Consider the following 13,339-nt stretch of genomic DNA (forward strand, 5'->3'; position numbering starts at 1 on the left):
GGGGCTCCCTGGCTGCACGGCGATGGAGCGGTAAACAAAGGAGCAGTGCCAGGGTGCACGTTTCCCCTCTGCCACCCCCAATTTTTAGCCAGAACAGGGCACATCTGCCCTGCTGTTGAGCAGAATGATGCCCAGACCCGAAGGCGTTGCTGCAGAGGGAGCGCTGGTGACTGCCCGTTGTTTGGAGGATGGCAAAGGGAGGGTCGAGACAAATGGTTGTGTTACTGCAACTCCCTTCCCTCTGGGACTTCCCACAGTCCCAACAGGCTCTTCTGCAGGCCTGGGGTGCTCAATCCCGTGGGGCCAATGTCTGATTTCTTTGGTTTGCAGGTTTTTCTTCATGGCTGGGGCCTCCAGCAACGCTGGCAGGAGGGTTGTCTGGGCCTTTTGTGTTTTGCTGTGATTATTTTGGGTTTTCTTCTCCAACCTTTTGCTGTTCCGCTCTTCTCAGATGAGGTGTTGGGGTGGGCTTGCTGGTCCTCAGCCATTTTGTACATTGAGGCCTTCCAGGGAGGTGTTGTTGGAGTCAGGGTGGAAGGGGGAGCTTTGCCATGCACTGCAGCGAGTTGGGGTCCTTGCAGGGAGCTCTGGTCCCCAGGGAAATGAGGAGATGAGGCATCTGTGGAGCTCAGCTGTGATGATGTGTGTGAAGTCCAGCGTTGGGACTCCTGAGCATCCTCTGGAGTTGTTGTTGGTTTGTGTTGCAGAATCACGTTGAGGGCTTTAGTGAGCTGGGTACTGGCTTGTGGCTGTGCCAGGGATGGGGGGTGTTGTGTGTGACATGCACTGTGTGCTATTAAATGCAGGTGAGACCCCAGCTTGGGGACACTGGGGTGACAGCATTGGAAGGGCTGTGAGGGCTTTATAAACATCTGAGGCTTCTTCAACTGCTCTGTCTTCTGACCTGTTTGGCTCTCTTTGGTGGTATCTCCTTGGGCAACCAGTTATCCTCAAGGAGCAGGGAGCCTGTGTGTGCTCTGTCCCCCCAGTGTCAGGTGCTGGATGCCAGGCTGGGATGCCCTTCTGCATTCCCCATGTAGCTGCCTCCCCCCCAGCCCAAGCAGCTGCATTTCTCCTGGGCTCATGACTCCACTTGTACCTGCTGAGGCACCACGTGGAGCTGTGCCCTCTGATTACAAACCACCAGCCTGGGATGTGCTGGGAGCTGGGTGGCCTCCCTGGCTCACCTTGGGGCAGATGCCCAAGCAGCCAGGAGATGGAAGGGTTGCAAAACCACCCTCTGATCCCCATTCACTCACCAGTCAGGAAATGGAAGCAGAGTTCAGGGCTGAGGTGGTCACTGCACCAATGTCTGTGAAGCTGCAGTCATATAATTAATTTTTTACAGTGTATTGGGAGGCTATATGGACTCCAGTCTCCTGAACTATACGTGTGATCAGTTTAGCCTTGGCAGCTTGCTAATGTATTATTCAGAGAGCTGAAGAATATGGTAAACATCACCCAAAGTCACTGGGATGAGGTGGGATGTACCAGTTATCTCCCTTTGCTGCCCTGGTGAGGCTGGCATGGCCTGTGCCAGGTCTGTATGTGTTTGAATGGGACAAGGAGGGGGTGGTCCTGGGGTTCTGTACCTAGAAGTCTCTAATCCAGACAGGCAGCACAGATAAAAGCTTAGTGGATGCTTATTCAAAGATAAGGGAGAAGGAAGGGCCTGGCTCAAGGTCATAAAGTTTGTATGCAAGAGCTGGAGCCACACCTGGTGGTCAGTGCAGTGTCCTGCTCATTCTGTTGGGGTCACACTGTTTCCTCATGCCCAGAACCCTATTTTGTGCCTAAGCCTTGAGCACAAAAACACCTTTAGCTTTTGTTCTGCAGGAGGGGGAGTCCTGAGGGAGACTGTGGCTGGGGGAGCCCTGTCCTGCTGCTGTCTCAGGCTGTGCACCACTCAGCACCACCATTTCTCTGTTCCTGCTGCTCACTGGGACTTTCTTGCATGAAGATTAAGGAATGATTTCCAGCGGGAATGAGTTTGTGACCATGCACGGTTGGTTTTTCAGCTTGTAGAGATGCTTATAATCCTCACGAGGTTTCTAGGTGTGGAGCTGCTCTGGGACTGCTGTGCTCCCTGGGCAGCCTCTCTGCACCCAAGGGCCAAGACATAAACTGTAGAGACTCTTCCAGCATGGAGATGTTTTAACAAATATGAGAGGCACCTCTGAGAACTGCCTACCTGCAGAGGCCCATCTCCCAGGCTGGTGTTGCACCAGGTGATGGATACACTGCCTTGAGATGCCCCTTCGAGTTACATTTGTTTCCAGTTCTGCATCCTAGATCAAATCAATCTCATTTCTTTCCCCACCTCTTCTTCCAGTCATCACTCATTCCACTTCACACCATTTCATGCATAAGAAACGAGGGAAATTCAGAGCAACTCTCACCCCACAGCCCCAAACTCATTAACATGGTCTCATCTCAGATGTTGCCTCTGTAGAAGCGCTGTTACCTCTGTGAGCAAAAGCACTATTTCATGTTTCTGTGTTATGATTCATTTTTATGCTTAATAGCTCTTCCTACACTGGCACAACTGGCTGACTTGCTCATGAGTAGCTGTGTGTCTATACAGATCATACATATTATGTATCTTTTGCACAGCTGAGGCCCTGAAACCTGTTTTTTTAGGATGGCTTGAAGTGGGCTCTGGCTTCTGGAGGCCTGACCCTCCTCTATCTCTCATCTTCTCCCAATATTTCTCTCAGCATCTTTCTTTTCTATTTCTGCCCTCTTTTTTTTCTTTCTTTCTTTTGCACAGAACCTCAGCAATGCAGCACGTGGCCTCATTCTGTTCAAGGTTGGGCTGAAACTCAAAGTTGAGCTGTGCCTAAATACCAGGCCAGGTTTTGGAGGGATGCAGCAGCATCTGGAGATAGTTCTCTGCACAGGGAGGCATCTCCCTTCCTTCCAAAATTCCTCCATTTTATTTCATCCAATAATTTAAATATTTTTTTTCTTCTAGTCTTCTTACCTTGTTCATCATCACTGTGCTCACGGGTGCTGAGTTTGAGGGGCTGTGATAGTTGGAAGTGATTTTTGTCCCTACCTGCCATCTTATTTCAGGAGGGCTCACTGTGTTCTGTGCCAGCCTAAGCAAGGTACTTGCACTGGGGCCCCCCCCAGGTATATCTGGAGACATTTACTGATTCCCAGGGTGAGCTGCTCATATTTGGCCTCTGAGCTGCAGAGGTGGGGGTTGGATTGGGGCAGTAGCAGGAAAGCAGCCTGTGTTCAGAGACTCTTAAAGCTGCATGCCCAGGGACAACATAATTCTTGCATTTCCTACTTTGAATTGATAACCTCCATGCATCTTTTTAACTGTGTTAAAAATAGTTTGGGTGCATTTTTTATCTGCATTCTGTGCACCATACATTCAGTTAATTAAGCAAGTGCACAGACTTAAATTATAATAAGGAAGAATGTTTCCTCCTTGTCTAATTCTATTAAAATGTCCTTATGCCATCCCCATCCCATTTGTTCTTCCCTTTTAACCCAGCCAGAAGGCCTCTCTCTCTCCAGGGTGTCTCCTCTCTGCACTGGCTGTATCCTGGCTTGGACAAGGCTGGCAGGATAGAGAGTTGGTGCAGTTTCTTCCCCAATGGTCCAGAGTTTCTTGGTGCAGAGGTGGCCTTTCACTCTTCAGGGACTGATGAAAACATGGTTATTTTATAGAGATCCATTTCCAGGTAATTTTTTGGCATCTGAGTTAACCACCTCTGGGTGGTTAACCAACCCCCAGCTGTTTTGCTGCTGCCTGGGTTGGGTTTTCAGGCAGCTCTTTTGTTGTGTTGTCCACTTTTTTATACTTGTTTTATGGCATTTGCTTATTAGGGGTGAATTTAGTCTGACAGACTCAATTATGCATCCCCAAGCACTGAGGGGTAATGCTTTTAAACCAAAAGAGTAGATTTAGGCTAGAAATTAGGAAGAAATTCTTCACCCTGAGGGTAGGAAGGCACTGGAACAGGTTGCCCAGGGAGGCTGTGGCTGCCCCCTCCCTGAAGGTGTTCAAGGGCAGGTTGGATGAGGCTTGTGCAGCCTGGGCTGGTGGGAGGTGCTCAGAGCAGGGAAGTTGGAACCTGAGGATCTTTAAGGTCCCTTCCAACCCTGACTATCCCATGATTTGTGGCAAGCCCTCACCTGCAGGCAGGGATGTTGCTGCCAGGTACAATGACACCAAACTCAGCCCATCCATATGTGGGCATCTTGGGTTCTCCTCCCCATGTCCTGTGGAGTATGTGGAATGAAGGGGACAATACAGATCTCTTCTAAGTGTTCAGTTTAATGGAGTTGTTGGGCTTTAAGTTCCAGTGGTGATGCTCTCAGCCATGTGCCTGTGTCTGTCCTGGGGACTGAGGAGATCTCCATGGAGTGATGCCTCACGAGCTCCTTTCCAGCTGCTTAGTCAGAGCTTGGTGGGAGCAACCTGATTTCAGTCGCTGGAATGTGTCATGTTCGCCCCACACTGACATTAAGGGAATAAAAAACAAGCTGCTCCTCCAGATGACCTCCTTTTTGTGCTGCACAACACCTCCACCTGCTAGGTCTTCCTATGGCTTAATTCCTCCTCAGAGGGAATAACCCCCAAGGCAGCCTCCAACCCCACTGCTCACAGAGCTGTGGTTAGCAAAAATCACACTTCTTGACTATTTTTTATTATTTTTTTTTTAATATTGCAGCAGAGGGAGGGGATCTCAGCAGGGTGAGATCCCAGGGTGAGACCCTGGGATTGGTTTGGTGAGGCAGGGTGAGGTTTGCCTGTCAGACATCAGTGGGGCTAAACCACGATTAAAGAGCCTAAGTTGGGTATTTGGCTTCTGGGCTTTAAACAGCAAACACTTAGTCGTGCATAATCCCTTTTAAGGGAGCCCAAATACTTAGCTGGTTTCTTAGTTCCTGAGGGACAGATTCCTCTTTAAACTGTGGTGGCAGGAAGAAGTGCCAGCCCCTCTTCCTGCTGTGTAATCTCCTGTAGAGAAGACACAGGAGAGCTGAGAAAGATGTTGAGTGGCTCATACGAAGGGTTACACTGTGCCTGTGCTTCTCAGGCAAACGTGGGCCTGTTTCTGTTGGGGATGCATCAAAGAGATGAGGTCTTCAGCACTCAGATGTTGCTGCAGAATAGTGCAATGGCTTTTAGGGTCAAAAAAGGAGCCACATTGTAGAACAGGATTGGTCTGAATTGAGGCATCTCCCACCTCTTGCCACAGCCTGTAGGAACTGGGATGTTCAGAGCCACAAGTGCTCTCTGGACACCCTGCTAGATGAGGTCAAGATGAAAGATGGGGCTGATCCACATTGAAACAGGATGACCAGGGGCTGAGATCCACATTTAACCAGCCACCTTTGAGAAAGAAACTTTTAGAGCAAACCCTGATCAACTCATGGACCTGCAACCCAAGACCCAGGGGAAATCAGAAGGTGGTCAAGCCTTATTAATACTGATTATAGTTCTCAGGCAGCTACAGTTGTTCAGGCTTTTGGAGGGGAGTGCCCAGTGGATAGTCTTCATTTAGAGATGTTCCTTTGTGAATGCATCCCTTGGGAGAGTGGGACAGGGCAAACAGATAAGAGGCCAGGCAAGGTCAGAGGAAACTGCCTCTGGTTGAGTTAGGAGGCAACTGCTCTCCATGTGAGGATCCCAGCAGTCCCTGGGCACTGGCACAGGGTCTCTCCAGGACAAGATTGTAAGAAACAGAAATTTTTGCCTTCTGGAGCATCTTTCCCAGGGATTCCCAAACGCCTCATTTGTAAACAAACCCTGAAGTGCTGGGAAGTCCTGTCTCCTTTAGAGCTCTGCCAGCCCAGGGAGGTGACAGTGGCAAAGCAAAATAAGGCTGGGACAATATCTGAGCTGGTGTCATGACTGTGATGGATGAGCAGGGCAGGTGAAGCCCATGCAGCTGCCACAGAGATGCTGTCACTTCCTAAGAAGTTATTGTGATGTCCTGGAAAAAAGAGAGCCAGCAGAAACCCTGACTCAAAGGTGACTCACCTACACCTCTTCTCTTGTGTGAACACAGTGGTTTGTGTCTGGGTACATGCTGTGTGTGCTTGTTGCAACTTTGCCTTGATATGGCTGGAAAAACATATGTGCAGGGCAAAAGAAAAAGAAAAACTTTAAACAAATAATAATTAAAAAGATTACCAAGGGGAAACAACCCTCCATTAATGTCACAGCCCTGTGCAAGCACTCCAAATGGAAATAGAAGTCTACAAGTTTCTGTTCTCCACATTCAGCAAAAAAGATCCAGCTCCTGCTGTCAGGACTGATGATGCTGAACAGACAAGACAGAAAGGAGTGAAGTAGCTGTTGGGGGACTGCTGGAAAATGTTCCTTTACTCCACTTGCTGAGTGTTTGCCTGACTGCTTATTTGAATTGGTGGGTTGGTTTCTGTTCATGCTCCTTGGATTTTCGAAAGTGGAGTTGGTTTTGGCTACAGCAGAAGAGCCAGTTTATCTTAATGGGAAATCCTGCAGCCTGAGGAGCTCAGGAGGGTTAACTTTGGGCTGGAAGGGTGAGGGCACATCTTTCCTGGGACATGGATCACCTGTACTGGGGCACTTTGCTCTGATCTTGCTGTTTGTTGCCAGTGCAGCAGGCAGAGGGCTGTGAGTTGAGCTTATTGGCTTTCTCACTGTTGGAGTGTTGTATGTGTCAGCAAAATGACAGCCCTGGGAGGCTTTTCCCCTGCATATTTACAGGCTTTCACACAATTCAGAGTCTCAAAGTGGCCATTAATTGAGTTTCTTCTCGCTCAGAGGTTCATTGCCTGATCTGAAGGATGTAACAAGGGGTGGCAGAGCTCTCCATCCTTCACTCAAGAGGAGAGCAAAGGAGTTACACATCTATGTTATAGTGGGACAAGCAGGGAGTGAGGCTGTGTTGTCTCCCACCACTTCAAGCTGTGTGATGGTTAAGCCTGAGTACTTCCAGGAGGGGAAATGGAAAACAAGACCCCTCCCCAGTAAATAGGACCATTCACTGCTCTTGCAGGCTGGCTGGGCAAAGGGCTCAGGCTGGGGTGGCCATTGGTTCAACATTGAGTCTTCATTTAATAATGTGTTTATTCATCCTTCCTCTGTCTGCCAAGGATGGAAGTGCCGTGTCTGGTCCAGTTAACCTCTCACTGGGCCTTCCTCCAAGTTTCCAGAGGTTGATTAGCAGTGATTTGTACTGTAAGGACTAGTGAGATTCCTGAGTCATCTCCTTCGGCAGGAGCTATTTATTTCAGTGTGTGTTACACTCCCTGGGAGTGGGTGTCTCTTCCGCTTTGGGATCCTGCCCTGACTCTATATAAAGACTCTGGGCTTGAATGAGCAGCAAAACCAACCCTCAAACTGGCTCCATGGCTTGGAAGATTCGTGCTGCTGATCCCATCTCTCCTGGCTGAAGGAGCACGGCTGCTTAGAGCACGGGTAGGAATTTGCATGGGACATTTGTTCATTTTGGGGTTGTGTGGCTGCTGGGACAGCTTGGTGGGACACAACGTGCTGCTTGTCCACACCCAGGAGTAGCTCTTGATCTCTGGTGGCTCGTGTCCAAGGGGAGAGTGTGATTTGCTTCTCCTTTTCTCCCCTGAGGTTGATTTGCTGATGCTGTTGGGTTTTTGGTTGGTGGGATTTCTCTTTAGGAGAGATGAGCTATTTCCCAGTGGTGGTAATTCCCTGTTGGTATCAGAACAGGGTCTGGAGATGTCAAGGGCAAATGGAGACGAGCTCCTCTGAGGTGTTGTCGGTGCAGGAGCTGCCAAGTTTGGAGGAATTTGACTCATTTCTCCTGGGGTGACTCTTTTCAGGCACATCCTGTGCTTGCTTGGTGGCCTGGCAGGACCTGCCACGCTGTGTATGAGTTTGGGGGTGCAGGGAGAGCCCCTCACCTGACAGCTCTCCAGAGAGCTGCAAAGGAGCCAGCATGCTAGTGGCAACGTTCGTCCAAAAGCCAACTTCACACCCAATTAAACATCACCCTGAGCCAGAGGGACAAGTCCTCATGTCATTATGGCTTGAACTAAATTGCTGGCACTTCATGAGGGCTCTGTCTGTGTAGCCTGAGGGGCTGATGCATTTAATCCACATCAGCATTAAGGGAACTTTGTTAATGTGACCTCATGGTTTGGTCCTTGTGGCTGCTGGATGCACATCACTGTGGTTGTCTTTTTCTTAGCTATGGCTATTCCTGTAGGGAAGGAAAAAGACCCAGAGAAAAGGAGGATTTCCTGAGGTCTTTGTACTTTGTCAGACATGATATGTGGCCATGGAATTTTGCTCTGAATTTTTCGTCTTGTCTGTGTGTTTCCCTTTGACATCTAGATGTTTTTAATTATTCTTATTTATCAGCTTGTCTTGCAGTACCAGCTGAAGAGGGGTACAAAGAATTTCAACACTGACCTTTTCTTGCTGGTGATATTTTTCTTTCCTGCAGCAGAAATCAGATATAACTCTAACCCTTCTCTGGGCTGTCCCTCCATGCCCTGAGCCTGCACCCCTCAATTGGTGGGTGGTGAGAGCATATCAAGTCATGCTCAATGGCACAGAGAGCTGCTGAGGCTTAGGTTGTGAATCAGTAGCACCATGTAGGTCTGAAGCCTGGTTTTAAGTTGGTGATGCCTTAAGTTGCTTTAGTAGGGGGAAAATAATGTTGGGCCTTGATATGGCTGGGAAAACATATGTGCAGGGCAAAAGAAAAAGAAAAACTTTAAACAAATAATAATTAAAAAGATTACCAAGGGGAAACAACCCTCCATTAATGTCACAGCCCTGTGCAAGCACTCCAAATGGAAATAGAAGTCTACAAGTTTCTGTTCTCCACATTCAGCAAAAAAGATCCAGCTCCTGCTGTCAGGACTGATGATGCTGAACAGACAAGACAGAAAGGAGTGAAGTAGCTGTTGGGGGACTGCTGGAAAATGTTCCTTTACTCCACTTGCTGAGTGTTTGCCTGACTGCTTATTTGAATTGGTGGGTTGGTTTCTGTTCATGCTCCTTGGATTTTCGAAAGTGGAGTTGGTTTTGGCTACAGCAGAGGAGCCAGTTTATCTTAATGGGAAATCCTGCAGCCTGAGGAGCTCAGGAGGGTTAACTTTGGGCTGGAAGGGTGAGGGCACATCTTTCCTGGGACATGGATCACCTGTACTGGGGCACTTTGCTCTGATCTTGCTGTTTGTTGCCAGTGCAGCAGGCAGAGGGCTGTGAGTTGAGCTTATTGGCTTTCTCACTGTTGGAGTGTTGTATGTGTCAGCAAAATGACAGCCCTGGGAGGCTTTTCCCCTGCATATTTACAGGCTTTCACACAATTCAGAGTCTCAAAGTGGCCATTAATTGAGTTTCTTCTCGCTCAGAGGTTCATTGCCTGATCTGAAGGATGTAACAAGGGGTGGCAGAGCTCTCCATCCTTCACTCAAGAGGAGAGCAAAGGAGTTACACATCTATGTTATAGTGGGACAAGCAGGGAGTGAGGCTGTGTTGTCTCCCACCACTTCAAGCTGTGTGATGGTTAAGCCTGAGTACTTCCAGGAGGGGAAATGGAAAACAAGACCCCTCCCCAGTAAATAGGACCATTCACTGCTCTTGCAGGCTGGCTGGGCAAAGGGCTCAGGCTGGGGTGGCCATTGGTTCAACATTGAGTCTTCATTTAATAATGTGTTTATTCATCCTTCCTCTGTCTGCCAAGGATGGAAGTGCCGTGTCTGGTCCAGTTAACCTCTCACTGGGCCTTCCTCCAAGTTTCCAGAGGTTGATTAGCAGTGATTTGTACTGTAAGGACTAGTGAGATTCCTGAGTCATCTCCTTCGGCAGGAGCTATTTATTTCAGTGTGTGTTACACTCCCTGGGAGTGGGTGTCTCTTCCGCTTTTGGATCCTGCCCTGACTCTATATAAAGTCTCTGGGCTTGAATGAGCAGCAAAACCAACCCTCAAACTGGCTCCATGGCTTGGAAGATTCGTGCTGCTGATCCCATCTCTCCTGGCTGAAGGAGCACGGCTGCTTAGAGCACGGGTAGGAATTTGCATGGGACATTTGTTCATTTTGGGGTTGTGTGGCTGCTGGGACAGCTTGGTGGGACACAACGTGCTGCTTGTCCACACCCAGGAGTAGCTCTTGATCTCTGGTGGCTCGTGTCCAAGGGGAGAGTGTGATTTGCTTCTCCTTTTCTCCCCTGAGGTTGATTTGCTGATGCTGTTGCGTTTTTGGTTGGTGGGATTTCTCTTTAGGAGAGATGAGCTATTTCCCAGTGGTGGTAATTCCCTGTTGGTATCAGAACAGGGTCTGGAGATGTCAAGGGCAAATGGAGACGAGCTCCTCTGAGGTGTTGTCGGTGCAGGAGCTGCCAAGTTTGGAGGAATTTGACTCATTTCTCCTGGGGTGACTCTTTTCAGGCACATCCTGTGCTTGCTTGGTGGCCTGGCAGGACCTGCCACGCTGTGTATGAGTTTGGGGGTGCAGGGAGAGCCCCTCACCTGACAGCTCTCCAGAGAGCTGCAAAGGAGCCAGCATGCTAGTGGCAACGTTCGTCCAAAAGCCAACTTCACACCCAATTAAACATCACCCTGAGCCAGAGGGACAAGTCCTCATGTCATTATGGCTTGAACTAAATTGCTGGCACTTCATGAGGGCTCTGTCTGTGTAGCCTGAGGGGCTGATGCATTTAATCCACATCAGCATTAAGGGAACTTTGTTAATGTGACCTCATGGTTTGGTCCTTGTGGCTGCTGGATGCACATCACTGTGGTTGTCTTTTTCTTAGCTATGGCTATTCCTGTAGGGAAGGAAAAAGACCCAGAGAAAAGGAGGATTTCCTGAGGTCTTTGTACTTTGTCAGACATGATATGTGGCCATGGAATTTTGCTCTGAATTTTTCGTCTTGTCTGTGTGTTTCCCTTTGACATCTAGATGTTTTTAATTATTCTTATTTATCAGCTTGTCTTGCAGTACCAGCTGAAGAGGGGTACAAAGAATTTCAACACTGACCTTTTCTTGCTGGTGATATTTTTCTTTCCTGCAGCAGAAATCAGATATAACTCTAACCCTTCTCTGGGCTGTCCCTCCATGCCCTGAGCCTGCACCCCTCAATTGGTGGGTGGTGAGAGCATATCAAGTCATGCTCAATGGCACAGAGAGCTGCTGAGGCTTAGGTTGTGAATCAGTAGCACCATGTAGGTCTGAAGCCTGGTTTTAAGTTGGTGATGCCTTAAGTTGCTTTAGTAGGGGGAAAATAATGTTGGGAGTACAGGGAAAGGTAATGAAAGCACCTGAATGAGACAAGTGAATGGGACTCTAAAGGTGTGCACCAGGAGATGGGGATGTAGACACCTACAAGTAGGTGAGACACAGCCCAACCTCGAGTCTCCATCTGTGCTTTGCAATAGCCAGATCTGGGAGATCTGCTAGTAGGACAGGGCTTCAATTGCCTGGCCTTGACCCATCCATATGAAGAACTTAGGTTCCTGGGGAGCACCTCCATCAAATTTGCTATTTCTGCTGCCCCTCTTTACAAACCAGCCTGCTGTTGGGGCGTGCAGGGTGTTGAGCACCTGCCCAAACCCCAGCTCCCCGCAGCGAGATGAGCTGATCCTCAAAAATGAGTTCCAGTCCCACCTAGCCTTGTTCTTCTGGCCCCTCTCCACATGGGAGCAAATGGCTATTCAAACCCCAGAGAAATTCATTAAGCTAATGGATTGCTGGTCCTGTCTGTGGCTGGGGAGGCCCATCTACTCTGTAGCCACATCCCTGTGGGATGTGAGTTGGGAAGTGCATCCCACATGTGAAACACCAGGGCTGGTCGAGCAGCCCAGGGAGGCAACACAGCCTGTGGGGTACCTTACTTATTTTTCATTTGCTGAAAGCACAGCAGAAATTAAATGAAGATTAATTAAACCTTTATTGCCCTTCCTCTCTCCTCCTCCCTCTTGCTCCTTGTTGTTTGTAGGAAAGACTGAAAAAATGTGCAGGAGAGGAATCTGAACTCTGAGCATCCTCTCATGAATGCAGAACGTGGCCCCCATGGGACTGCAGGGAAAGGGCCTGTGCTTTGTGAGGAGTGTCCTGCGAGGGTGGGTTACACAACCAGGATGGAGAGCTGCTCCAGCTTCAGTTTAGCAGCAGGCTGATGGTGCTGTAACTCCAAATACTACCTGGCTATTATCCATTCATTGCTTTCTCTCTGTCGTTGTCCTCCACACGCAGCACAGCTCAGCCGTGCGGCTCTGAGCCAAGCAGGACGTAGGAAGGAGCACACAGGATCAGAGGAGGGCCATTTGATACTTACAGTGCCTGGTGACATAATTCCCAGGCAGCCTGAGAACATCTCGGAGCCGGCTGACGAGTCACTGGGGAGATCTTGCTACGATGCCACCAAGTGAAGGTGACTCCTTCCCAGCTCTGGCAGGGGCAGGATGCTCTGGTGGAGAATTCGTGCTGCGGCGGCTGCTCGTGGGCTCCGCACCCGCTGCTGCCACCCGCGTTTAGAGCCAAGGGAGCGGCTGGGAAAGGGCTTTAGGACTGTAGAAACTGCTTTGGGATGTCATATAGGGGAGGAGGAACACCTTGGCTGTGGTGCTGGGCATGCCCTGTTGCCACATACTGGAGGACGTTGCTGCTGGGTGGCTTTGTGCTGTCTCTTCAGATGCTGCTCTTGGCTCCGGTCCACGCGAGCCCTGGTTGCTGCTGCGCTTTGCAGTGCTTTTGTGCCAGGGTTTCTTCTACTGTGAAAGGATTTATTGGTTGCTGAGGATCATGGGCATGTCTTGAGCTATACGTGGGCTTAACCTCAGCTGTGCCTCGGTGTGCTGGGGGGAATCATTATCCTTGTTTTTCAGTCTGGGAGCTGAGGTTTGGAGGAATTTGGTGACAAGGGGTGTCTGTGCTGTAACCCCAGCCTCCCTGCTCCCTGTGCTGTAACCCCAGCCTCCCTCCTCCCTGTGCTGTCCTCACTCCTTCCCTTCCTCATTCCCAAAAGCAGGAATAACCATTTCCTACACAGACAAGGAGCCTTCAGTGTACATCCTTGTCCCATCAGGCCTTCCTGCGCTTTGAATTATTAAATATTGGCTCTGATCTCCATTGCAAAGGTTGTTAGAGCAGAGCTACTTATCAGAATAGAAAATACTGGGTTTCTGTACTTTAACAATTGGCTTCATCTGCTTGTGGGATTTACAATAAATGAGAAGAGTTAAAAAAAAGGCAAAGAAAAATCATGATGCTGAACTTGGGAGTAAAAAGAGCAGTAACATCTTTGCAAGAGGATGCCAGGCTCTCTGTCCCAGTACCCACGTGGCTGCTGGGCTGTATCTTCTGTTTAAAACAAAATCACAAGCAAGTTCCTCAG

Source organism: Chaetura pelagica, unplaced genomic scaffold, assembly GCF_000747805.2.
Source record: "Chaetura pelagica isolate M959 unplaced genomic scaffold, ChaPel_1.0 scaffold275, whole genome shotgun sequence".
NCBI lineage: Eukaryota > Metazoa > Chordata > Aves > Apodiformes > Apodidae > Chaetura > Chaetura pelagica.